Below are 26,570 nucleotides of genomic sequence, written 5' to 3'. Positions count from 1 at the left end.
TGAAGACCCCGGAGGACCGCTTGCAGAGAAAGAATTTGATCCCGTTGGCAGCTTCTGAGGATAAGTTGAATTTAATGGAGAGGAGCTGGCACAAATGTCATGGTCGAAAAGTTCGAAGGCAGCAGAGAGGTCAAGTACGAGGAGGATGGCGAGTTCTCCAGCATCGCAAATGCCACTAAGCTGGATCTTAAGGTGCAAGATGGTGGTCTCTCTGCTGTGTTTGGGTCTAAAGCCTGATTGGTGGTAGCCAAGAAGGTTGTGATTTTCCAGGTAGGCTTGAAGTTGGATGTATCCCATGCAATCTAGAATTTTGAGGAGGTAGGGAACTGTAGTGATGGGGCAGTAGTTGGTTGGGAGTGTGGGATCAAGGAAGGGTTTCTTGAGAAGGGGGTGACCCAGGCTTCCTTTATGGCGATGGGGACAGAGCTAGAGTTTAGGAATTTGGTGATTATCAGCGGCAGGGGTGTGTAACAAATTTTGGAGCCATGGCGATACCTCCAAAGTCGTAATGAGGCCCAATGTCAAGATAAATTAATTTAATGAAAGAATTTCATAAATTGAACAATTTGTGCATTTGATCAAATATGTCACTTTATCATTTTTTGTATGAGGCCTCCCCTTATGCAACCTTTGTTGTAATACAGTATTTACATTATGGTTCCTGAAGGGTGCTTTTTATCAGGCTGTGGGTTAAGAGAAAATGACATGCATAAGGGATGCGTATTTCAAACATCCGCACACTGAAAAACGTGATGCCCTTCACCATGCAGGTCATAGGACATTGGCAAAAATGAAACAAAAACCCAGTAAACGCAATTATCCCATAGTTACCAGGGGGCTCAGCTGATCATCTATGTATAAATTGGGGGCTCCTGTAACCTTTTAAAAAACGTGAGCAATTGTGTTACAATTATATCTGGGTGCTGGTAAATGTGTAGGTAATGGTATGTTATGATGATTTATACCACGCATCGCTACCACCCAGGGGCAGTCTCCAGGCGCTCAATCATGTGCCATGGTTATAGAGACCTCGTAATCAGAATTGAACGAATTTACCACATGTGGTATATGAGGCAGGATTGCTTACAGCAGGAAAAATTGTTTGCTACCACTTGTCAAAAACATGCAGCAACAGATTCCCCGCCACTGACTGCGCTACTTGTAAGGAGGAGTATAGTTGGGTCAGAGCTCCACTTTGGAATCTGAATGCACGCTGTGGGTCACATTTTATTCATGTTTGTGTACTCCCACCTGTTCCTGTAAGATCTTCCTGTGGTGTTACTGATTACTATGTCCACCCACACAGATGGCAAACTGCTGTCTGTTCTTGATTATGAATGAGAGTGTAAAGGGCAAAGCGTAGCAGGCCTGCTGAGTTTGTTTCCACAGTCTTCTTCAGTTTCATTACGCTTGCTCAACTTTAGGCAGTCTGTTCCTTGGCTCACCCTCATAACATCAGCAACATCTGGAATAAGAGAACAAGAGAGATGGCCTGTTTATAAATAGTAGACGCGGTGCTCGAGTTTAAAGCCCTTGCCCTTGGGATGTTTACTGTGCACCAAAACAAGGGACGTGAAATTCTGGTCCCCAAAAATAATAAACTGTGAAATCAAACTTAATGATTCTTTAACAGTATGACTTTAACTTCAACCCGTATACAGACATGTGAACCTAAACAATGGGAGTGCTCCATGTCTCACTTACCCCATAGTTACAAACAAATGAATCGCATGAGTTCAAGTGCATTTGTGTACAAATGTTCACTCTATATATAGGTAAGTTACATATAGGTCTGCTGTGGGCATTGCAGGTGCAGTGTTTTAGGTGGACTCCGATAAACTAACACAACTGATGTAGATCATTTTCTAAGTCGCAGTTTACATGGTTAGTCACTAAAAGAAATACCACCAAGTTATGGCCCATTCAAAGATGATCCAGAACTGAAGAATGGAATTCATCAGTGGTGGCAACAAGAAGACACCAAGCACTGAGTAAAGGACCGCAGGTCAGTGATATCCGAGCAGCAGATATTATCCTATGCACATTTAGTAGCAGGGTATTAAGTATCGTCCATTTGAGTTTCTGTTTAGATGGGAAAACAATGCAACAGGACAAAGGGCAATGAAAAGTCAGGGAGCCTTTTTTTGTAGCCAGAGCTCCCGAAGTCCTGATGAAGGACGTGGAAAACCTATGGGATGCTCAGTTTGCTCATGTACCCTGATCTATAAGGTCATACATTTCACATGACTTGCATGTGTGACATGTATTGCAATAGGAGGATAAGGGGCCAAAAAAGCGCACATGCAAAGGGGGTGCAGTGTTGTGTGCCCCAGGTGTGCAGGACACGGGTCGCGCTTCCGTTGGGCCTCCCTGATCAACCGATACGTGCATTGTGATCGGCCTTCACCCGCTTAAAAGCTGCACATCAAAGCCCACTGCAGCGAAGCCCAAGCAGGCTGAGGGTGCAGTGTTGCGTGTCAATGGGGTGGCAACTCAGAACTCCTTGACTAGACACAGACGACCCTCACCTCAAAATGCACAGCTTAATTCAGCCAGTGCACATGCAACTCCAAATCTCAGAACTCCCTATAAGACCAGTAATGCCTGTCGTGTCCCTCCAAGACTGGCAAGGCCAACCTCTGTACCAGACACCAAGGTATGTGCGAAAACCCAAATCCACTTACGCTGTCTGTGCTTCCCCAATCCTCTTTCTGACCAACTGCGCTAGTTTGCTGGCACACGTTTGAAAACCACACTCTACTAATGGTCGCCTTCCTGGAATGCTTACCCACAACAATCTTCCACCATCCTTAGAATGCCGGACACGGAACCGCTCTAGTGACACTACACCTTGCCAAACTTAGACTCCTTTGCTTTGTACAGCTGATGTATCTCCCAGCCCCACTGGGCATGCGCTGGCAACCCACTACAACCTGTTCCCCATATTTGCTACTGTGTTCTTGCATGCCCACTGTGCTTTAATATAGACCTACTTTACAAACTTATATCGCACTTTCGTACCTCCCTGTAACCATCTACTTACTGAGTAACCTGCAAACCTTGTGCAATTGTGCTATATGTCCCTGTCTGTATCTGCGTAACTCACAAACCTGTGGCTAATGTCAAACTTGTCAAACTTGTTTCCATCTGTTCTACATAATCTGCAACCTGCAAGTAAGCGTATTGTCTCCGTCTATTACTACGTATCTTGCAACTTGTGTTTAAATGTGCTTCTTGTCTCCGTCTCTGACTACGTAGCTCGCAACCTGCATTGTAAATTGTGCAACTCATCTCCTTCTGTAACTACGTAACTCGCAACCTGCAGAGTTAATGTGCACCTTGTATCCTTCTGTAAATAAATAACTCGCAACCTGCATGTAAACGTGCAACTTGTGTCCATCTGTAACTTATACAACTCACATCCTGTGTGTATTTGTGCAATTTGGCTCTGCCTGTAACCTCATAGCTTGCAACCTGCCTATACATTTCCTACCTGACTCCGCCTGTAACTATGTATCACGCAACCTGCGCTGTAATGTGTATCCTGCCACTGTCTTGTAAATGATCTCATTCCTTAGCAGTCCTCTGATTGCTAACTGCTCTACTACCTAAGCTGTAACCATGCTTCAACGCCCACAGTAAGTGAGCTATACAAATGTATAAATAAATAGGGAAAGTGACTCACACCTCCACTTGCGGCAAACATCACATTGGGGGTTACAAAACCGAGAGGCTATCCAAGAGATCATAATGGCATACAAATGGTTTATAGACCCTTGTATTAGATGCATATCAAGAACATTGATGCAGTCCCAGGTGGGATCCCTCAGGATCCAGAAAGATATATTATGATGGTTGATATATTCATGATTAGCTACTAACCCTCACTGCACTTGAGAATATGGAAAGAGTTTTTAAAATAGTACAAATTGATGTGTAAATATATTTTTGATGATTACAACGGTGATGAATACATCACACGACAGCTACGTTTTGGACTAGATGAATGTTTATTGTCAAGGGGGTATGATTGTTTGTGGGAGCCGCTGCACAGAATCTTGGTCTGTGGATCTAGATTAACACTACTGTATAGGTGGGGGGACATACTCTTTTGTACAGATTGTTGTTCAAGCATACCCCATGTATGAGTAGGACCCCAACCAGGGGTAGAGCCAGCATAGAAAATATATTCACAAAAAGTTACAAAACCATGTCCTAAAATGGTTTTCACAACTAGCAAACAGCCGAATGTTTTAGGCTTGTGAAAGTGTGTTAATTGCCACCAAATTATTGTATCTTTGTTGTTAAAGCCATGATTCATATGAAAAATATATTTAGACAGTAGAGAAAATGTAAAAAGAAGCACATCGTTTAACACCAGCAAAATATTGTTATTCTGTGATAAAAACTAATCTGCCCTACTGGAGGGAGCTGGCTTTTGCCTGATGGCACAACAGCAACTGACACAAACGCATTGTTTATTTTATTTTTTCTGTTTTTGTTTCGTTGGTTAAAAATCAGTTCAACCTTCAACACATTACAAATACACTTAAACAATCAGTATTATACAGACAGAAAAGAGAAAAAATAAAAAATAACACTACATGGATGAATCATACATAAACTACCCAAAATGTATCTTAAAAGTAAGTTACCTAATCATTACTGCAAATCATGTTCGATCATAATTGAATCAAAAAAGGAAGCATTCACATTTACAAAATGTGTGGTTAATCCTGATAAACAGTAATGACACACATGATCCATTGATATAAGATAATCCTGTACAAACTTAAAGAAAACTCTTTCTCTTAACTGCTTCAAGGCTTCACACATTAACAGCAAATGCATAGCTGTTTCTCTCTGTTTCACATATTTACAAAATCTACAAACACGGGGCCTAATTCACAGAAACCCCATTGGAAAAAGTTCTGTGAATAAGGGCCACTGTCTCTTCTTCAACCAACCCAAATCGAAGCAATGTTTCATTTGCCCTGATCAGGTTCAGGTGGAATATTAGGAAAGTGGAGCGAACTACTCTGCTAGAGTAAAGCAACAAATATGGAGCCAGGGCCCCTTGTTTTTTTATGATCGCCTTTGGGGTGAACTAAAGAGGGATATGCATGGAATTCTGTCACTGTATTAGCCCAATCCGCCATATACAGAGCCTTCCTAACTTTGTCTGGGTTACCCATTAGATCTGTGGCAGAACACCCCACCTCTGCCAATAAAATTAAGGCCAATCTCTTTATTTCAGATACAACTCGGAGTCCACCACACTCACATGCTTCTGTAAAGTCCAACATCAGAGAAGTAGCTGATGGTTCTTTTTTTTTGTTTAAGTACTTTTTATTAAGGTTCTTTGGCCCATAAGGCATATACAATACATATTAGAACAAGTAAAATGTAACTATATAGTCGGAAAATAATTCCTCCAAAGCAGAATGAAATGACACAAATGCCTAATATACTAATACCAACATGCTATATCCAAATGCATAGGATGCATGTTTAAAGTGCACTCATAGATGCATACAACATATATTATAAAATTTAACAGACAGGAACACAAGACAAATATGAACAGAAGGGAGGGGAGGGGATATTGTTCATCAAAGTGTATAATGGCAACAGATTAATATTTTTCAAAAAGAATTTAATTTAGTTTAATTGTTTGAATTGTTTATTTGTATAGCGCACTGGACCCTCAGGTGACTGGGCGCATTGCTTTAGGCATATAACATGGTTACAGAATTACAGACATTGTAATAATCACAAGGTGCCATATAATATAAGTAATTTACAGTGAGTTATGTAAATTATGGACAGAATGAGAAAAAAGAAAGATGCAGACAAGGTAATACTCATCAGATTCCGTATAATACAAGCAATTTACAGTGAGTTATAGTGCAGTGAAATGGATACATAAAAGGCTGTACGAGAAAAAAGAGGTGTATGCAGTAGGCCTTATAACAGTCCTATGTGAGGACGAGATTTAGTGGCTATCTTGATAAGTGAGCCAGTTTTTTACCTGAGTCCTGAATAAGGAGAATGAAGGTTTGGCTCTTAAAGCTATAGGTAAGGAGTTCCATAGTTTGGACTATAGAACATCAAATAAGTACGGACTAAGGACAACAAATGACTGCCATTTTAACTCATGCTTACACTGTACAAATGGGGACGTAGCATTACAGTTCTCCATTCTGTGGATGTTACACACAGAGTTCCACCATATTTTAAAGTGTAGATGCTTAAGATCTTTCCAGTTGTAAGCGATAGTCAGTAGCAATTGCAATAAAGAGGTCAAACAGATTGCATGTATTTCTACCAATTGGAGGCTGAACAGCTGAACTATGGAGATAACAAGGGGGGTCCTGGGAGACTCTCCTCTGTGAAAGATAGTGAGCTAAAGACTCTGGGTAAGGCTCTTGTAACCAGGACTCATGTCTGACAGAAAGTCTCCCAGGACCCCCCTTGTTATTTGCATATTTCAAGTAACCTTGGGTCTCACCCTAAGTTACTAGGGGAATCCAGGCGTGGTCCCCTTGCTCACTATTCTTAGAGAGGCACAGCTACACCCTACTGATGAGGTTCAACCAGACTGAAACACGTGTCTGGGGTTGCTGTTGGTACTCTTGTTCAGAGGAGAATTGCCTAGCATTTCGGTGCTGGACTGCTCCAGGGCAGGACAAAGACTGCTGTGTTTCGGATATTTCTCCTCTGTGAAAGATAGTGAGCTAAAGACTCTGGGTAAGGCTCTTATAACCAGGACTCATGTCTGGCAGAGAGTCTCCCAGGACCCCCCTTGTTATTTGCATATTTCAAATAACTTTGGGTCTCACCCTCAGTTACTAGGGGAATCCAGACATGTACCCCTTGCTCACTATTCTTAGAGAGGCACAGCTACACCCTACTGATGAGGTTCAACCAGACCGAAACATGTGTCTGGGGTTGCTGTTGGTACTCTTGTTCAGAGGAGAATTGCCTAGCATTTCGGTGCTGGACTGCCCCAGGGCAGGAAAAAGACTGATATGTTTAGGATATTTCTCACCAGGACTCATGTCTGGCAGAGAGTCTCCCAGGCCCCCCTTGTTATTTGAACAGCTGAACTGCCAAGGTAAAGAAAGGAAAGTCAGAACTCATTTTGTATATGAAAAATGGATTTAAGAGTTCTCCAAACTGTTCTCCAGAACATTTTAACATGGATACATTAAAAAAACAATATGTTTGAAGGAGCCTCACATACGAAGACAGCTCCAACAGTTTGGCAAAAGTCCACCTTAAAGAGAATTATTCGGGTGATAAAGGCACTGTGATGGAAGAAGTACATAGTTTGGCGTAAACTTGCCAAAACAATAGTTTTAGATATGTTTTAGATATGCTCCTCCATACAGAGGTCCACATTTGTTGAGCGTCAGTTAGGGAGCAATCTTGTTTCCAAGCCACTTGACATTTCCATGGATTTATATCTCCTGACATGGATATACAAATCTTGGAAAACATCGAGATGTGAAATTTTGGTTAGACATATGCTGTAATTTGTCAGCTTGATACAAATTAGCTGAGCATGTCAACGAATCATATTTTTCCATATTTGCATCAAACAAATTCAAATATTGGCGCATACAGATCATTGGTATATAATATTTGGTCACCATCTCATTAAATGTGAGTAGTATCTCTTGAATAAAGAGCTGTCCTACATATTTAATCCTCAGAGAGAGCCATGGTTTCCAACACATCATTTCTTGTATTAATCTTTATCAAGGGATTCATTCAAATAGAGACATTTTAGAAATAGGTGGGAATAAATAGGATCTAAGATATACAGCAGTGATGTTAATACTATTACTGGTAAAGAATCTGTTGTTTCCTTAAATACATATTGTAAGGATGTGGGGAAAACCATTTCTCTCTCTAAAAAAAGCCAATTAGGTGGAATTGGATTGGTGAGAATAAACTACAATTGGGCTTGACGAAAAACAAACGCCATATGGTATTTTTTAAAATCTTGAAAGACGGCTCCACTGCTCGCTCTAGGAATTTTAAGTGTACATAATGTGATTCTGCATTTATTTTTTTCCCGAAGAAATTTAAGAATGCAGGAGTCCAGGGATTTAAAGAACAATGTAGGAAAGGAGATAGTGAGCATGTAGAAAGTGTAAACTACAATTTGAATGATCATCATTTTAACAGATTCAAGCCTTCCCCACAATGATAGAATGATATGATATGATAGTTTATTTATGTAGCGTCTATACACAATGTGTTTCAAAGCACTACTGCTAAGCCCTGAAGACTCTTTGCATATGGAAACAAAGCACAATCACCATACACTAGTGATACGACAGACACGCGGTTCGATTTCCAAGTACTAGGGTTTATTGCAAAGCAAATATATTCTCAGTCGGCTGACTGGGGTCTAACGTCTCGCAACGTGTGTCACCCAGACCTCGTGAGACGCAAGAGAGCGCATATTCTACAACAGTATCATATATATAAACATGCAATCATACAATCTTTTTGTGACACATCAAAACCGCCCCTAATGTACATTTCTCGAGCTAGGGTTCGGTAATTGACAATTGACAATTATGACAAATATGACACACTATGACATGTTTTTTACTTAATCTATTATACTCGTTTAGCAACAGTTGCAATTTGCAGCTTGCAGACATAGTTCTTTGTTATGAAGAACATAAGGCATTTGTTCGGCAAGGATACAGTGTTTGTGGGAGAGACACATTCCACATGTTATCTACTGGTTTCTATTTGTGAACTAGGGGTCAGTCTGCTCTAAGAAGAGCCCCGAGGGGGGCCGCTAGAAAAGTATAATTCATGTATAATGGCCTGTTTCTCCAGTCTTAGCAAGACCATCCTGCACCTGGGCCGCTGATTAAATGCCTCTCTGCTCGCCTTCAAGGACTTATGAGGGAGGAAAACGATGTATTTCTGTACTGTTTGGCATTTCTGTCTGGGCCGATCTCTCAACATTTAGACTGTGGCCTTGCACCGTGCATGAGCTTTCAGAATGAAATACATTTTGCAAAGCGTTTAAAAGAAAAGAATAGAAAGCAAATGGTGGATGTTACATAAAATGGACGCCCTATTGTTATACTGACGAATCCTTGTTGGCGATGTTGGGCATATGATGCGATTGGTTTTCGGCCAACATAATATACCTTCTATTCTTGCTTAGGGTCGTTTCTAGACTTACAAACCCTCCTTTTGGCCGTAAGACAAGATCATCAACCATACATAGCATCTTCATCTGACCATGTATCTAGTTCTGAACTATGACTGCTACTATAATCATCATCATCAATATTAATTGACATGAATTCTTTCATTGTTTCCATTTTGTTGTTTGCATTCGTATCCAATCTGGGTGTTCTATTTTCTGTCACCATGTGTACGCATTCATTTGTTATTTCAGAGCAAAAGATTGGCAGACAGTGTATGCAACAACAACATGTCATGACGATTCCAAGTAACGTTACCAGAATTGCAATTAGTTTCCATCCCCATGAGCGCAGTAACTCCCAAAACCATGAACTTATATTCAGCTCCCAACTGCCTGTCGGGGTATGAATGTCGGAACTCAGAATGTGCAATTTCTTAATTGCCCCAAAGATTGTAGGGGAGGAGTCACTTACAAATACACAGCACACTGACCCCACAATTTTACACACACCTCCATGATCAGCTAAGATTATATCAAGAGCCATTCTATTTTGAAGTGTCATTAATCTAACTGCTTTTTCTTCTAATGTCATATTATATAATATATCCGTTGTTCCATTTATCGTTTTTTTCTAATACCCTGGACAGTCTTCTTATATTTTAAGAGTTTATGGCTTGCCCTCATAATGGTATACATTATTTTGCTATGTCCTCTGCAATTAATCCTGTCTCATCTCGTCGTGGCCTAGATCTGGATAATTTTGATATATCTGACGTTTTGGAAAGGAATACACAAGGGAAAAGGATCCCTAAGTAACACGTCCCTCCCCAATTTTTAGGCAACCAGCGATAAGATTGTTCTCCACATAAGAAATAAACGGGGTCACCTACATATATTGGTTCTTCTTCTTTCTCAAGTACTGTAATATTCATGCATCTAGTGAATGTCCCTACTGAGTAAGAACCCTTTTTTGGTAAACAAAATGGGACAGAGCGTGGGCTGTAATTGATAGTGTAGGAGGGGGCACAACATCCTTGTTCCCCCTTGATTCATGTGGAAAGTGATTACAGATTATTTAAAAGGCACATAGAGTCCATCTGGTCTCACCACAGGTTTGATTACCCTCGTTCTGTTAAATATAGAACAACCCACCGGTTCCATTATCACTCTTTCGAACTCTATGTTTGTTCCATCTAATTGACCCGTATCACTCTTATTCCATCTCCCATAAAATAGTGCACTCAATGATGCATAACATGCCATATTAAGGGGTAATGGCTGTACATACCAACCCACTCCTTTCCCGCCATGTTGGGGTAAATGGGAGCAGACCCAACAATTTGTTCTATTCAGGATAGTGTGAGTCATATTCATCATCAAAAGCAGTGTGTTATTGTCGTACCCTCTTCTGTGTCTTTCTTCTAATGGAGGGCGAGTATAAGAGAGTACATGGACTGGACTGTCTGTGGCAGGAGTATTGGTAGCAGGCAAAGGAGAACTTAATGGATGCACACTCTCCAGATACCATAATACTGGGATCAGTGTACTCAGAATGCAAAGTAGTGTTATAATCATTAGCATAAATTTCTTATAGCAAATCCTTCTAGACACTTTTTCAGTCTCTATATCTATAGTATCATCAGCGTTAGTGCAGGAGGGAACAGAAGTAAATATAGGCATTGTCTGCAATTTTTCTCTCTGCAATGTTCGTCACGAATAATTTCTTCACAGCAGCACCTGTTTAAGCAGCAAAGCGTCCAAAGAAATCAGCAAAGGGTCTAGGCCAGTTCTCATTAGCCTGCTTAATAAAGGAGTGGCAAGCTTATTTGTGGCTCTGCACAATGCTCAAAAATGTTAGAGCAAGCATCAGTTGTGTCGGTACCATATGCGCCCCGCTTGTTCGCACGGGGTGATCACATTGGTTCTTCACTTTTCAAAGGTAGCACCGGGAAGCCATGTTTCAGAGCTTTCAATTTGATGCAGATTGAGGACAGCTCCCACGCGCCACTTCCCTAGGCCTCCGATTCCCAATTCATCCGTGTCGGGAAATAGAGGCAAAACAAACACATAGATTAGATCACTTCCAATTTTGAGAACGTAGGTTGTACCTTATTGCTCCAGGTACTGTGTGATCAATAAATAATGCATTTCCACTTCCGGAGGCAGGCTTAGGTTCAGCCTGCGATGCAATGAGCAAGGATTCAGCTGCAAATGGGCCAGGTTGTGGCACCTTTGGCCCTCTTTCCCTCGTTGCAATCTCCACAGGCCCTTTCTCGGGCTTAGGCAGCACTTTTGGCAGATAACTGGCACTGGTGTCTTTGAGATTGATTGCAGCTGTGTCTTTCTACTCCTTTGGATCAGGCAGCTCTTGCAAAGGGAAAGGAATCCTTTTCGTATGTGAATCATGGATCCATGCCTAGGAACCATCCACTCGGACTGCAGTCTGTGTCGCCAGGAGGATCTGATTTGGGCCCATCCAATGCGGTGCAAGTGAAGATTTACTCTCGAAGTTCTTCACTAGCACCCACTCTCCTGGCTGCAGACAATGCCCAGGGCCGGTGTATTTGACAGGAACAGCCTCCTGCACCTGCTGATGAATCAAACGTAATTTCTGAGTTAACATGTTACAATAAGTGCTGAGCAAAGGGTATTCAATTTCATTCAAACATCTAGGCTGTGGGGCGCTCCAAACATTTGCGGGTCTCCCCATCACGATTTCGTATGGGGAGAGTCCAGTCCTTGCCTGCACAGATGTGCGCATGCACAACAAAGCTAAGGGCAGCGCATCAGGCCACTTCAACTGACTCCCTGAACATATTTTACTAATTGTGTTCTTCAAGATACCGTTCTGGCGCTCAACAAGACCGGCATTCATCGGGTGTCTGGCCGAATGGAATCGTTTATCAATCTGGAGGCCTGCACAGATTTGTAGTATCACGGCCGCAATAAAATGCGCTGCCGTTATCTGACCATATCACACGTGGCAGGCCAAATCTAGAAAAGGACTCCTTCAGCATCACGTGTTGCTGTGCTCATCGCTGGCAGTCCTTAAGTGGGTATGCTTCCACCCATTTACTGAATGCACAGACTACCAGAAGAATGTACTTGAGGTTCTGACACCTCTCCATTTCTATGAAATCAAAATGGATCACTTCAAATGGCATAGAGGGGGGGCCAAAACTACCTACAGGAGTTGAGGTCCCTTTTCCAATGTTACGTTGTAAACAAGTCATACAGTTTTGCACTAGTCTCTCAGCATTCTTTCTAATGTGTGGATTCTGCCATACTGTGTCTAGATGCTGAATCATTTTTTTTAACACATACGTGTGTGGGGCTATGTGCCATGGTGATCATCGCTGTTACATAAGCATTTGGCAACATCCACTTCTTACTCGTTTTGTCCACCCAACAACCCTCCACGTCTAGTTCTGCTGTACCTTCTGACCAGGCTTTTATTTTGTCTATAGTTGCTTCTGTTTGCATCTCTTTAACTGAAATTCCATTTTCTACCATACAAGGTACTTCCTTTGACCTCTCGTATGTAAATCAGTGGAAGTTTGTTTTTCAATTTTGTCTGCAAATGCATTTCCCTTTCCAACGTTACTTTCTTATGAGCTTTGCATTTCATTATTGCTAATCGTTTAGGACGCGCAAGGGCAGACAACAATCTTGCTATCAAAGGACCATGTTGAATCTTAGTCCCATGTGATGTTAAAAAGCCCCTCTCAGCCCAGAGTCGACCAAAATTGTGTATCACCCCAAATGCGTACTGGCTGTCAGTATATATGTTTACATTCAAGTTTTCAGAAATTTCACATGCTCTAGTTAACGCTATTATCTCTGCAGCCTGTGCTAAATGATATGGGATCCTTTTGCTCTGTACAATATTATTTAGTGTTGTGATGGCATATGCAGCAGTTGATGTACCATCAGGTAATTTGAAACAGCAACCATCACCAAACAGTTCTCCATCTGGCTCTTTCTGTGGGGTGACTGTTAAATCAATTTGTCCTTTTGTTTCTTGTTCAGTAAACATTATACAATCATGGGGTGGTGGTTCCTTTTCTCCCGTTCTTTCATGGGCAGGGGGCATTAACTCTGCAGGATTCAAAGCGCAACATCTCAACATTTGAATATGCGGTGCAAATAGGACAATTTCATATCTCATCAGTCTAGCTGATGTAAGATGTTGCATCTGCGTTCTATTTAAAAGAATGTCTACTGTGTGAGGCACCATTAAGGTTAAGGTGTGACCCAAAACCATTCCCTCGGTTTGTTTTACTGACGCGGCAGCCACAGCAACAGCTCACAAACAGCGCAGCAAAGTGCATGCAACAGGATCCAGTGCGGAAGAAAAATAACCGCATGGTCTTTTTCTCCCTCCTTGTTCTTGAGTCAAAACAGCCAAAGCACAACCATTGCTCTCATGCACAGATAACTTGAAATCCTTTTCATAATTTGGTGCGCCCAAAACTGGAGCTGAGCACAATGCAACTTTGAGCAGATCAAATGCATCCTGACATTCCACGCTCCATGGCAGAGGCAAAGCAACATCCTTTTTTGTCAATGCCACCATCGGTTTCACAATCATGGCGAAGTTAGCAATCCACTGCCTACAATATGAAGCCATGCCTATTACGGCTCTGACTACCTTCTGTTTCTCCCTACTTTTTAAACAAAGACTAGCTTCCTTCTTCCAATCTCTCATGACATTGAATGCTGCTGGGCGTGCCTTCTTACGCAGCAGTACTGATTCTAAGTGTTCTATACGTGCCGATTTAAAAGTTCCATCTTTCGGCCACTGCAAATCTGCTACATGTCTGGTCTGCCTATGCCAAATTACATTAAACATTATTGACGCTATTCCATACTTCATGTACATTTCAAACATGTTCAAGAGCAGTGAAACATCATCTGCATATGCAGCAGTCTTAATCTGAATATCCCCATAGTGAATCCTCGTTATATTTTCTTCTTACATGATCGCCTCTAGAAATGGTTCCAGTGCAAGCATAAAAAGGAGGGGGGAAAGGGGACAACCTTGGCGCGTACCTCTGTGAAGAGAAAAGGAAGTGGTCATATGCCCATTTATTAAAACTGCTGTCTTGGGGTTGGAGTACATATAATTCCACTCCACCCTATCAAATGGTTTTCTGCATCGAGTGCTATTGCCGTGTATGGATTAGTAGATTTCCGAATGATATTCAGGATATTGGTGCAGAGTCTAATATTAGATGATGACAACCGCCCTTTGACATAACCTACCTGAACATTTCTATTTAGATTTGGAAGAAACGGATTAAGTCTATTAGCTAGGATTTTAGCGAACATTTTACAATCAGTATTAATTAGGGATATGGGTCTATAGGTTTGGACCAATTCAGGATCTTTGTTGGGTTTAGGGAACACAATAAGCATTGCTTCCAAAAAGGACCCTATGGTTTTTTTTATTGGAAATGAAGGAAGTATAAAGTTCATTAAGCTTGGGTACCAATACATCATTAAAATAAGTAAAGAAGTGAACTGGAAATCCATCTGGGCCGGGAGCTTTACCTTTTTTAAGGTCTTTCATAGCCTTATATATTTCACTTGCATGTATGGGAGCATTTAATGCATGGAAGTTAGTGTTAACATTTGAGTCATGACGTATATTTTCAAGGAAGTCTGAAGCATGAGTACTGTTTGGTAATACTTTTGAGGAATATAGTTCTTGATAGAATTTAGAAAAAGCTTGTAGAATTTCTTTATAGCAGTCCCCGTTGTTATCAATGGATGTGTCTACATTAAGATTTTCAAAGAGGAAATGGGCATGCTTTTGCTGAATACATTTTAAGAGGGTTGAGTTAAATCTCCATCTATTATTTTGATGTATATTGTGTGAATTGGATAGTTGAATGTGTACGGTAGCATGGTCTGACAAAGTTATGGGTCTATCTTAGCATCTAGCAAGCAAATAGTCATAGATTTGGAAATAAAAATATAATTAATTCTTGAAAAGCAGTAGGGAGGAGGGGGGTACAAATATTTTCCATATTGGCAGGATGATCCAAACGCCATGCATCGGGAAAGCCTAATTCAGAAAAAAAGTTGGCAAATTGCATGTGAGAATTCATTTTTTTAAAGCGTACATTTGATTTCTTATTAAGAAAGGGATCCAAGATCTCATTACAGTTGCCACACACAATGAGGTTATTAGTGCTAGATCTAAAAATATGATTTCTTAATTGAATCCAAAAAGTAGAGTGGGCATTGGTGGGACCATATATATTTAAAATAGAGTATTCAGTAGAATCAATACGGAGCTTAACCAGAACCCATCTTCCCATCTCATCAGATTCTGTGGCAATACCCTTATATTGGAGATGCATATTGTTAAGGATAATAACTCAATTTTTCTTTCCAAATGCCGCACTCTAAAAGATTCTTTCTACCCAAAAACTTTTCAGTTTAGTGGCTTCTGCTTGTGAGAGGTGAGATTCCTGTAAACATGCTATAGACGGTTTGCCCCTGTTAAGATGGGTGAGCATTTTCTGTCGTTTAACAGGATTATGAAGTTCTTTAACATTCCATGAAGTTATGTTAAATGACAAAGGGAGCCGTCAGGATAGTATATGCAAGCTCATAGTCTATATTAATAGAATGTTGCATGACTATGCTAACGAGAAGGAAACAAAAGGGAAGGGGTGAAGAGAAATAAAGTTGACATGGAATTTTGTAATATACATGAAAACCCAATAATGATGATGAGAGTAGTGGCTAACTGGAAACAGCCACTCCAAACCATGTCGGAGTTAAAACTGTAATTAGTAGGGGTGGAGAGACAGATCCGGAAGGGCTCCCCCAATGCCCCCTTCGGCAAGAATGTCATGAAATAAAAGACGTTTACAATACGTGGACCTTTTCATGTAGGTTGTCTTGATGTGTCAATTTCTTTTCTTCTGTGGCTTTGAATGAAGCTATGCAGATAGGCCACATTTTGGAATGTGAACATATGGCCATTGAGGGGGACCTTTAGAGAGGCTGAATGAATGATTCCATATCTGGCGTTTAGTTGCACCATATTGAGATATAAGAAACTTGGTACCCTCCCACACGAGTTGCTTTTTTTGCTTTGCTTTGTCCATGATGAGAAGGACATGGGTATAATCCAGGAGGGCAAAAATTAGATTTCTTGGAGCATTACGAGACAGGTTTCTAGGACCCACACAATGGGCCCTTTGGATATTGCCTTACAGAGGTGTAGGAAGATCTAAAAGCAGTGGAAGCATATGATATAGCAATGTAATGGGATCATAGGAAAGTTTGAATGTGTGTGCTTGTTTGAGAGTTTGAATGAATATAAATGTGTGAGAGATTCTGATATGTGTACATATAACTAAGTGTGTGTGTGTGTGTGTGTGTGTGTGTGTGTGTGTGTGTGTGAGTTTGACACATGCATGAGTGTGGCTATGTATGCTATTTTGGTAAGGGCAGCATGTTGCAACTACAGCCACATAAAACCTTGCTTCATGCAGGTCATCCTAAGGGTGGTGTGCGCACAGGAGTAGAAGATTTGGTGTGAAAAGTTAACAGTTATGTGACATTTGAGACAATATAGTTAATGTCCTGTGAATAAATAGTCTCTTGGTAGTTGGGGATTTTTAATCAGTAGAGGTTGATTTGATAGTTTGCAAGAGCATTTATTTGGGCATGTAAAATTGCTTTACACAGTCATGCTGGCATGTACTGGGTACTAATGAGCATGTGCTTTACAGTGGCATACTTGCATATATTGTGTGCACCATCATGCAAGTTGCATTGGCAAACTGGCATATATTTGGACAATGCCAACATGACAGGTGTTTTACACGACAATATTCACATATATTATAGACACAGACATCATGAACATATATTTAGAGTCAGGTTAACGTATATTGTAAGCACCATCATGAAAGTGTTTTACGGCGACAAAGCTGCCATTATGTATAATTTTTGTATCAACAATTAGTGACCATTCATAATTACCCAACCAATTACTCAGCAAGACTGCAGCCCTGGGGCTTGTGTCTCTTTGATACTTTTTAGGGAAGGTAACATCATCTCCAGTGAGACAGCCACTCCACAGGAAGCTTTCCTAGGAAGTGGACTCAAAGGAACACACTTCACCAAATGTCTATCCTCACACCAGGGTGCGGCATACCAACATGGCTTGCCTTTGATGCTATTGAAAAGGGAAGTGGGTGGGATGTATGTAAGAAGTGGGAGTTAAGACCACCTGGAGAAAGCTAGTAACAAAAATGAACCCAGAGGTTCTAGGTTGAGGCCTTGCAGGGGTAAGGGGACTGGGCCTTAATAATGCTAATATATCAAACCAAAAAGTGTCCCCTATCTGTGTTTATGCACTTCAAAAATAACTCACTTAGTTGTGCCACTCCACTCCTCGGTGAGTGCACAGACTTGTTCCTTCCTTGTCCTTGCTTCTAATATCAGGCAATTAAGGACAAGGGAACTATAAGAGAACTTCTCACACTTCTTTTACATATATTGCCTAAATCATATAACGAATAAGACAGGCTTGAGGCAGACATACAAATATATTTTTATGATATTTTGTGTACATGAAACAATTCAGGAAAAATTAATAATGGTCTAGTAAAATTTGAAAATCAATCAAGAAAAACATACAGTACAACAACTATAGAATAGAATAGCTAGGTCATATTAATCCTTTTTTGCAACTCAGGAACATATCCTTTTACACATTGTACTTTTTATTGCCTTTTCTCCCCTTGTATCATTAGCCAGTATGCTGTATCTTGCTATCTTTCCTATTCTGTTATCCTTCTACTGGAAATGTGTTTTCTATTTAGTTATTATTGCATCCTGTGTGTTTAATTAAAGAATATATATTTGAAAAGAACTTTGATTGGACATTCGTTTATTTTGGGTTGTTATACTTTGCGGTTTGAGTTGCTTATGTTTCACATTCACACCCCTCTTGAGAGCATAGTCTTCCCCCAGCCTGTGTTACCATAAAAGGCAAAGGAGGGCTGGCTCTTAACTGCGCCTATTATGATTGTTTAGTTTATTGAAGTGTGAGGGCTGATGCGGCACTTTAACCTCTACTCATCCTTGTACTCCTACATGTCAGCAGTTCATTCAACAGGCCTCATTAGAAGTTTGCCGGTATCCTGTTGATAAATCTACCAGGATACCGGAAAACTGAATTATCGTTACCGTCACTTGGTCCGGCAGAATTACCGTGGCCATTGGACTCCATGAGGGGATTTGCCAGTATTACTGGCACTAGTGATACCGGTATCAGTAATACTGGCTATTTTCTCTGGTAGGGTGACAGAATTACCTCCAACTCTCAGCTGGAGGTAATTCAGCTTACCCCGCTGGCAAACCTGTACTTTGCCGGTGCAGAAACATGCTGGTATACAGTAATACTGGAACATTATTTTCACACCAACAAAGTTATAATGAGGCCAATTGAAACCTGCCCTATAGGAGTACACCCCACACCCCCACTGCACCTACTTTTTTAACAATGTTCTTGATGAGAAACCTCATCTGTTGGTTGGGCTTTGATTTGGGGGAATATTGATGGATCTCCAATGAGAAATGAAAAGTCACTACTGACCTTCAATCACACTCACTCATTTACTTCTTCCTTTACTCTTCCTTACACTTATTTTTCCTGTTCAGTAATCCATTATTCCATATCACACATGTGCACTTACCCATCCATACATCTTCACACTATCACATACCCTTGTATTTCCATTCATTCATCTTCAGAAATGTTTGGCCCCCCGAGCAACATACCTTACTCATTCATGTTCATTCATCCACACCCCTTGCATCATCTCTCTACTTTGTTTTAATTTCCTCTAGACAAACCCACATCTGCCCAGGTGTGTCTCTGTGCATGAACTTGGAAGATGTTCACACTATACAACATCCAAAATTAAATCACGTAAATTCAGAAGTATAGATTTGGATGTAGCAAATATCTACCAAAAACAATTATTTTATTAACGTTGATTTACTTCATCCAATCACTATCCATTCCAATACCTGAAAAACACCTGTCCCCTGATTTGCAAAGCGAGATCTTGGAACAACCAGTAGGGGTTGTCGAGCAGAATAGAGCGTAGGTGATGGCTGAAACACATGGTCAATTTTGAGAGGTAGGGTGGTGCTAGGCCATGCACTAGACACAAAATTTGTAATTCTACCCTTTTCCACCTGCAACCAATGCAAGGATCTACACAACTGAGAGATTGAAGTGATTAGGTACATGAAAGACCAGACTGACAGTGTCATTTTTTGCAGCCTGAAGACAAGACTGTTGCCGCTGTGGAATAGCAGCAAGAACCACGTTGGCATAGGCTAACTTAGAGTGAGCCAATGCCCCAACTAAAATTGAGTGATCAATTGCAGGGATATAAATCAATCCAGATTGTAAAAGGTGAAGTCTATAAAAATACAAATTTAACTATGTCAACTACCTGAGATTCACAGTCCAAATTTGCTTGCCGGTAGCAACCAAAGTTGTTAGCCTTTAGAGCAAAACTAGTTTGAAAACCAAATAGAGGAGGCATCAATGGTAAGTCTAGGTTGCTCATTAAGTATATGCTTGAGACCACATAAGATATCCTGAGTTTTTGAAGGATTAAGCTGTAGTCTATTGAGGACAATCCACTGTTTTACTTCATTCATACAATCCAAGCTGTCCAGTAAGGAATCTGTTGCCTTATTGACACTTAGATAAATCAATAATTTTTCAGCAGACTTGGATTAAGCAATGGCTTCTTTAACAATGTGACTGCAGTGGATGATTTACATGCCTAAGTGACAACCCTTGAAAAATAGAGGAGTCCACAAAGACTTTAATAAAGTCAACTAAGTAAGAGGAATGTCTGTGTGCTAGGCATGCTGGTATAGGAGCAAGGAATAGTTGGTAGATTTTAGAGCCTTGAGGAGTGATATAAGGTCTTAGAAAACTGTAGAGAAATCAAAAGTGGGTCTATTAGGTCTTGCTGCTAGAGGAGACTGCGAAAGAGGAGATGCCAACATGAATTTATTAAAAATCATTTTGGATGGATTTCATTTTATTAATAAATAAATTGTTAAAATCATTTGCTGGTTTTATCCTAAGTGCCACAGTCATTGGTACTGATCAGGGATTACAAAATCCACTAATAACATTAAACGGTTCTAGTGGTTTGTGGATAGTATTTCTGGTAAGACAGGCATAGGAGACAGACCAACAATTGTGTTTCTTAAAGACATGAAAGAAAACCTCTAATCCGATTTCTAAAAGGTGTCCCTAATCTAGAAAAGTACAATTGGGTGTTTGTCACAATGTCTCATAAATGAGTACTGTCCTTCGCCCACATCTATTCTAACCTAATATCAGCCCATCGACTACAAAAAGAAAGAAAAAATAATCTAAGCTTGAGTTTATTATAGGGTTACTTCCCCCTTTTGATAATTTAGTGGTGGGTCGTCTTCTGACCCCCACCAAAGAGTTCTTAGGATATCTTTTCAGTTCTTGGAAAAGTCTCTTGTTTAGCCTCAAGGTATAGCCTCAAGGTCCTTGACAGATAGTACAAACAGTCTTTGCTTTATCCCGTCTCCAGAGAAATCTCCTCTGGATCTGGCAAAATCGGCATTCACAATGGCAACAAAGTTCACTCTTTTTTCTTTCTGAATTGTTCACTTTCTTAGCCTCCTGTTGGCGACGGGCTTATCCAGCCCTGGTTGTTTTATCCTTTCACTTACCCCCTCGTGAGGAGTCCAGTTTCTCAGCCCCGGGAGGGCTACGGGCCTTTTCAGCCCTACTGTGGTAGTCGCTTCACTCACACCCTTTCTGGGATACTCCAACTCACAGACCAGCGTGGGCCACAGGCCTGTTAGCCTTGTTTGGTTGCTGATTTTCTCAAGCCCTTCTGGGGTACTTGGGTACTCAGCTCGGTGTGGGCTAATCTATTTCTCTGCCTTTCTTCTCTCTAAGTCTTGACGCCTTAGTGGGATATTTGGTCTTGCAGTCCCGTGTGGGCTTGTGTCATTCTCTCTTCCTTTTCTCAGTTTGTCCACCCCTTAGTGGGATGTTTTATCTCACAGCCCTGCATGGGTTTGTGACTTTCTCATCCTGTTCACTCCGTCTTGGGGTATTCAGATTCTTAGCCCAGTGCAGGCTTTGCTCTGGCCTCACTGCCCTCAGCCTGATCTGTGTATGAGGTTGCGTACCTCCCTTCCAGTGGCAGGGTTCATTCAGGGCTCTGGTGTCTCTGCCCAGCGTGGTTCCACGTGGTTCCACATCGCAGACCTGGCTTCAGTCTGCATGGTCTTATTTTCCTCTACTGTTTCCTCCCATTTGGGATAGGCAGCCCCTCGACGTCGCTTAAACTCCACATTGTCTCACTACTCCTGGTTTGATTTTGCTTCATAATATCAAGAAACAGTGAACCCAGGATATAGCAGAGACTAGCCAGTATTTCCTTCTACCTGGACATAATTATGACAATATATAGAAGGAAACAACCCCTCATCCAAGTACTCAAGGCACTATGCTCTCTCTATAACTAATCATAAAACATTAATACACCAAACATTCTCTCGAGTACAAAAAAGGGTAAAAATCCACATTTTGCAAAACTGATATCAATACTTTAATGTCATAGGAATACAAAAATAATATAACATTAAAAATGTAATACATAGTACATATATATACTATTTGTGATGTCATCCTTGATGTCCTGGGTGTTAGTCTTAGCAGTGCACAGTGGTGGCGCGAGTTATGGTTGCTTAGCTGACCATAACTGGCGAATTTCAAGGGTTTTTTGGTTTTACTCGGAACCATAATGTCCCTTTATCAAAACATTTTTACTGAATTTCACAGGTTTTAAGTAGCGCAACTGGACCATAACGTTCCTTTAACAAAGTATTTTTACTGAATTTCATAGGTTTTTAGTAGCGCAACTCAACCATAAGATCCCTTTAACAAAGTTTTTTTACTGAATATACATTTTCATTGTGTGAATTTGGGAGATGTTTACTAGGATTTCCATACTTTATATACATGTAAATTAGAACATACTGAACCCCCCCGCCAATGATTTTTGAAGGCCACGGACTGTGCATATGTCGCGGACGGGCGCGGACGACTTCAACACTACCCAAACACTCAGGGGGTATCTGAAATTATTCTATCATACCATAGAAAAACTGCACAAGTTTAAAAAGCAGCACATAAACACATCATAAGTAATAATAAATAAGCAGTGGAACCTACACATCTAACACATCAACCATCCATTTAAATACCATATGTAATTAAATGGATTATACCATAACTAAAAAGATATGCCTCCAACATAAATTTCCTCACAGAAACTGCAGAGCTAGGAGCGACAGTACACAAACACAACACAACAAATACAAATTACCATACACTAGTAAGTAAACTTCATTTTTCTTATATAGTTGTATACTTTCTCTATGAGGTACAGAACAATTAATGTATTTGGGCCTCATTACGACCCAGGCGGTAAGTTACCGCCTGGGTCGTACCTTTACCACCATGGCGTAAACTACGTTTACGCCATGGTGGTTGGCGGACTTACCGCCCCATTCCGAGGACGGCGGGGCGGTAAGTCCCCAATCCCCATTTACCCTTCCCCATTCCCATTTTTGCCCCATAGGGCATAATGGGAGTGGGGAAGGCGTTAATTACGCCACCGTAAATTACGGTGTGAAATTACGGTGGCGTAATTAACAACATGGTCCCTTAGCGCCATGGATTTTAACACCTGATAAAAGCAGGTGTTAAATCCGCCATGGCGCTAAGGGACCTCGGAATCAGGCGGTAAGGGTCGGCGCTGTTTACGCTGCCGTAAACCCCTTACCGCCTGAGTCGTAATGAGGCCCTTTGTGTTTTTCACACAGAAATGTGCAGTACTTTGGAGTGGCTCGAGGAGAATTTTCCACGTGATGAAATGTCGGCAGATAGCGATAATAATGGTACACAATTCTCTGTATGAGCAAATTAATAGTCAGTATTTTATGTATACTTAACATATATATATTTATTTTTAACAGACCATGCAACGATTGAAGAAATTCCACCAAAAGCCACAATGCAAGACACCTTGGAATGCATAGAACAGAAAGTGGACATGCTGAAACATAATTTCAATGGTTTAAGGCAATTTGTGGAGGAGCACGTCAAAGGACGAATTAGATACCACTGTACTACCTGTAGCTGTCCCGCCTCTCCATGTCTCAGTGAAGTATCCCCAAACCCTCACGAACAACATAAATGTTTCAAACGAAACTTCCATCCCTTCATCCCCTCACAACGATCCTCTGCAAACCCGTAATTCCCCTAAATTTGTTATAGTTTCTGCTTCCCCCTCTCTTTCTTAATTGCTGTATTTGTGTATAATAAAATAAATTTTATGTTGGTTTTAATGAAATTCTTTGTGTCTACTTTTTTTTTTTAAAAACAGTTAAAATGGCTGCGGACAGCGTGCCTGTCCAGCCTGTCCGTAATTAACAAAATATGGATGTCTTAAAGACAGTACACCTATCCGTACCATCCGCAACTAAGATGAAACTGTTCTTAGAACACAACAGCTGTCCAGGATGGCCGTAAATCAACAAAATGAGGGTGTCCTAAGGACACTATACCTCTCCGTAGCTTTCGCAGCCAAGATGAAACTGTTCTTAGAACACACCAGGTGTCCGGGATGTCCGGAAAATAACAAAATGGGAGTGTCCTAAGGACACTATACCTGCCCTTACCATTCGCAACCAAGAGGGAAATGTCTGTAGAAAAGATGCGGCAGCCGTGATGTCCGTAGTCAAACAAAATCGAGTTGTCCTAAGGACACTATACCTGGCCGTACAGTCTGCAGAACATCTACGCACATGCACACCATACCCGTGAGTCCTGCGAACATCGCACCTGTCCGTAACTGTCCCTCTCACTTGTGTCGCTCTTTCAATTAGTTTCAGGACCCGAACACTGTCCGTAGAACACCCGTGCGCATGCGCATGACCGTTCCTGTGCATTTGGTGTCCTGCGGACACCCATTCCCTTCGTGGGCATGTTCACAATGTCATTATGTGACCGCACCCACGCTGAGCGTGTGTCCTAATTTGCGCAACTGTCCGCTTCCCCAACATTTTTAAATAACTTATACAGACAATCCAAGTTATTTTACAGTAGAAAATCACCATTTCACATGTCCCAGACAATGGCCCTACTTTCCACATGTTTTTTGGAACTTTTTGATAGCTTTTGAGTGATCAATATGGTAACGAGGTGCACCCCTCCACCGCTATAAAAGGCCACACCCCAGAGCTCATCTTCATTGTACTTCTGGCTATTGGAGATTGATTTTTGCTGCCTTTAGTGCTCTAGCAGAGATTACCTCACCAAACCTAATGGCATCCATGACTGCTTTTGCTACATCAGCCTCAGCACCACCCCCAAACCCTCCACCACCACCACTTCTCCAAGGGCCTGCAGAGGGGAATACGCAGGAGGATGTAGAGAACGAGGATAAAGAAGATGAAGAGAATGAGGTCGAGAAACTCCCTACTACCAGCACTCGCTGGGAGTCGTGGGTGTGGCGGTTGTTTACCGTTCATGGTAACGCACCGAAAGCATGTGCGAACAAGGTCACCTGTAAACAGTGCAATTTGGTGGGAGATGTGGTTTGTACAGCTTTGGTACGACATCCAAGAAGCGACACCTAAATTGGTTCCATGGTGCGGACATTCGCAAAGTTGTACCATGTAAAGAACGTAGTAGATTGAGTTCCTCCGCAGCATCCTCCGTTTCCAATCCTCTCACCACAAGAGACACTCCTGTGGGAGAGCGCATTCATCCAGCTGCTTCACAGGCCATTTGCGATGCTGTTGACCCTTACCTTTCGAGGGTCACAATATTGTGTATGTACTGCGACGCAGTACTCTGCAGGGGGGAGAGTATTCAAAGTGCTTTCGAGACTACAGTCATGGAGCACCAGAAGAGCTGCTACCTACCTAAATAAGGCCCACCCTACATCTTCCCCTCTCCACCTGCCCTTTATCCCTGTGGTTGGTGTCCCTTCCTTACCCTCCTTACCCCTCCTCTCCTAGTGTGTCGGGTGTAGAAAAAGCCACAGAAAATATATAAAACACCAAAAGGTTTTTTAAAAAGGCTCTTTTCAGAGCCGCCTTTCTCAGTTTAAAAATAGAACTATGAAGTAAACGGTGCAGGCCCCCGCGCTTTTTTTTTTTTAAAAGTCCGCGGACAGTCCTAGGACAGATAAAATTTTGGGGTGCAACCCTAGCAAAACCAATGCACTTTTCTCTGGGAGTAAGTGGTGGTTCTGAAAAGAGCCTTTTGGTGGTGTTTTGTGTGTTTCAAAAACTTGGATTCTTCAACATGTAATGCAAAATAGATGACTATACTTCCAAAAAAGGTTGCAATGCATTTTGTACATTTCGAATAAAAATCTGATTGCCAGCATATGTAAGATGGACTCCAACTTTGCGAAAAATGAATGTGCTGCGAAACAAAATATTTTCATTGTGGAAAGACAACATGCCAACATCTCTTAGAAAGGCACAAACAGCATTATTGACATTGTGCCTCGCTTTCTCCATTTGTGGACCAAATGAAGAAGAACGCAGCCACATTTGTCTTTGCGCAATACGTGAAAAAATGACTTGGCAATTTGTAAACATGTCCATGACATTCTCAAGTCCTCCTTCATTGTAAATTGCAAAGAAATTCCGGACACATGTCCTAAACTGTTCCCTCCACAATGAATTATAATTATGTCATGATGACGCTCTATCTGTAAAGTAGCACAGAGAGGTACCAAGTCCAGCCACTTAATTCCACAAACTCCATGCCAGTGCACTTCCACATGAGGGAATCTAAGATCTGTAGATATACCACAACGTTCTGCATGCACCTTCAACCAATGTATCCATGAGTCTCCCAAAATCCAGATAATCTGTTTTCGAGCACACAAAGCCATAGCTGTCTGTTCTCCTCTCAGGAAAAAGACATCCTCACTAAATCTCTCCCTACACAACACACCCACTAAACTTTACTGACCAATCCCTAGCTCCGCTCATTCTCATTTGCATGCCTCTCAACCCCAGAATCTCCGTATGTAATACGTGCTGTCCGCAGACTACCGCCATGTCCGTGGACATGTAGAAGATCGGAGCGTGGCGAAAGTACATTTAAATAGTGTTCCCCATTTCCCCTTTAAGGTGGGCTCTGAAAAGAGACATTTTTTTTTGTTTTTTTGCAGCTGCCTGACAGACACCAGTTATTTTGTATTTTTTTTTTAGTTTTTCTTCTTCTTAGTTTACTCCT

This window comes from Ambystoma mexicanum, chromosome 6p (assembly GCF_040938575.1).
Source record: "Ambystoma mexicanum isolate Mex_15411 chromosome 6p, UKY_AmexF1_1, whole genome shotgun sequence".
NCBI classification, from domain to species: domain Eukaryota; kingdom Metazoa; phylum Chordata; class Amphibia; order Caudata; family Ambystomatidae; genus Ambystoma; species Ambystoma mexicanum.
The sequence above is the reverse complement of the archived record's forward strand: the minus strand, read 5'-3'. Positions refer to the sequence as shown.